A 2568-nucleotide genomic window follows, 5' to 3' on the forward strand; every position below is an offset into this window, starting at 1 on the left:
CCATTTCCCCACCCTGTTAGGGTATGGGCGCCTGTACACAGACGCGCCTGGTGTGTGTTTCTAGCCATCGGAACCAGGACTCAAACTATGCAGTTGGCCATGTAGGCATCAGGCCATGAAGATGGCCCAAGATACCACATTATTTATTTTTAGGGGGGGAGAGGTTTTTGCTATAGGGCGCGTGTGCTCGCCAGAAAGACAGAGCAAGACAGAGAGACAGAAAGCGAGAAATCACACCCCAGGGGGGATGGCCACGCCGTAATCCCTTATCCTCCATTCTCCTCTTGGGATCTTGGGCACGCATGCACACGTGCCCGGCGTGAATTTAAGCCGCTGGGTCCAGGACTTGAACCGCGGTCAACTATGTGGGAGTCCAGCGACATAGCCATTATGCTAACTGCTGGTCCCCCACATTATTAAGAGGTGAGAAGAAAACTGGAACAAATGTATGCTTTCTGAATGCAATGTACTAATTTCTAAATGCAAGAACGTTTTATCATTTTTAAAAAAAAAGAAGAAAGAAAAAGAAAGAAAAGCTGGCTAGAATGCTTTTTCTTTTAATTCATTCATGCATCTAACAAGCAAGCGTTTACTGTGAGTCTGAGAACGGGGCTCTGCTGTGGCTGTGGGCGTGGGGAGCTGGAGCAGGCATGGTTGCTGTTAGTGAGGAGCGACAGTCTAACAGGAAGAAGCAGGCAAAGCATAGGAGACAGGTACATGCCACAGCACAGGGAGGACGGCACGGCTGAGGCTGGACAGGAACGTCGAAAACGCTGGAGAAACAACGGGAGGGACTTTCCAGACAGGGAGGCTTCCTTGAAGAAGCAGCATCGTCTGAGAAGACAGGGAGCATCTGACCCATGGAGATAACAAACTAGGGGGCAGAAGGAAAGGCAAAAATACAAACCAGAGAAAGCAGAAACTTCAGAAAGCGGGATGGGGCCAGCTCCATGCACAGGTAAGGCACTGCCTGAGAGAACCCAGATCCCACACGGCGACCAGTTTGAATCCTCAGCCCAATCAGCTTGAAAGAAGTGCCAGGATCTGAGGAGCTGGAGGACTTAAGGGGAGGATCATGGTGTGAGCAAACCCTGCAGAGGGTGCACCCTTCTCTCTCGTTCTCACTCACTCTGCCATCACGCACGCCCTATCATGAACAAACAAAAACGGGACGCAGGGCAGTACAGTTGGGCTGTAGGGAGAGGAAGAAATGGTGGGAATGGAGGTTGGCCTGGCCATCTGGTGTCAGGCCCTGGATGACCTTGACCATTAACGGTACTGGGAATGCTCTGAGCTCATCCAGTGCCCTTCATGTGGTAGGTGCTCAGCAAACCACATGGGCGTGATGACACCACAGGTGTGAGTTGCATGGTCTATGAGGGGCATCCCTAATGCGCTCAAACCTAGGGCCTAGGGCCTGCTTACCATCCCAGCACCCATGAGAAAGAAAAGTCAGTTCTGAATCTCCACCAGACAGCTGTGGACATGAACCCTGGGCCCCGGATACACAGCAGACCCTGGAGAATCCCCCGGGGCAACTCCGCTCCATCTGCTGTCCCCACCACCTAATGTGACTTGTAATGTTCAGAGCTCCCCATTCTCCCGTCCTTATGAAACCAAAGCTCTGGAAAGCTGAGGTGGGGGCAGCCCTTGTGCGTAGGAGCAGTGGGACGTGGAGCTCCACAGCTGCCCAGAGGGCTGCACACCCACTGAGCACCCACACATGGAGAGCAGCCTCTGGCTACACCAGGGGCCGTCTCTAACCTGCACAATGGGGAGAGGCCCAATTCTGGTGGCCCTCCCTGTAGAACCACCTCCGGAGACTTACCTCCTCTCCTGCCAGTCCTGGGCTCCTGTCTACTGAGGGTCACCCAGCTGGGGCATTTCTGTACCACTTTGGCTCAGACCTCTGGCTCCTAGGTCTGGTCTCCACATTCTTCTGGCTTCTGGGAAGCACGGTAAGGAAACAGGGGCAGCCCCTTTCCCCCTGGCTCCCCTTGAGTGGGGTACAGAATTCAGCATGTCCTCACTCTTCTCTGCAGGGCTCTCCCTCTTGGTGCAGAGGGCTGAAGGCCTAAAGGTACATCCATATCACCTGGGACACTCATTACAGCTACGGGAGTTCTGAGCCTGATTCTGAGCAGGTGCTGTGGACCATGCCTGAAGACACTTTGCGAGACAAATTGTCCAAAGACAAGTTTGTTCTTCAGGTGGCTTGAGGGGAGCAGAGGCAACCTGAGTCAATCTGAGAGCTAGAACAAAACAAGTCTTCCCTGAAAGGCCTCCTAATCATTGGTAGTCATTTTCTCTAGACAAGGGTCACCTGCTTCTCCAGACCGGCCAATTCCACTGCTCCCCAAAGGAGGAAAGCCGAGGCCTGGAGACTCGATAACTAGCAGAAGGAGAGGGCACATCTGGAGGGGTTGGCATGGTTCCTTGGCATCCTTCTAGAATTCTTCAGTGGTCACAGGGTCGTCCACAACACCAGGCACTATGTACACCAGGGTAAAAAGCCCAGGCTACTCAGCAAAGCGCCTGCTGTCGGCCTGGCCGGTGTGGCGGGGGGGG

Source organism: Tupaia chinensis, unplaced genomic scaffold (genome assembly GCF_000334495.1).
Source record: "Tupaia chinensis unplaced genomic scaffold, TupChi_1.0 Scaffold149686_1, whole genome shotgun sequence".
In the NCBI taxonomy this organism is placed as follows: domain Eukaryota; kingdom Metazoa; phylum Chordata; class Mammalia; order Scandentia; family Tupaiidae; genus Tupaia; species Tupaia belangeri.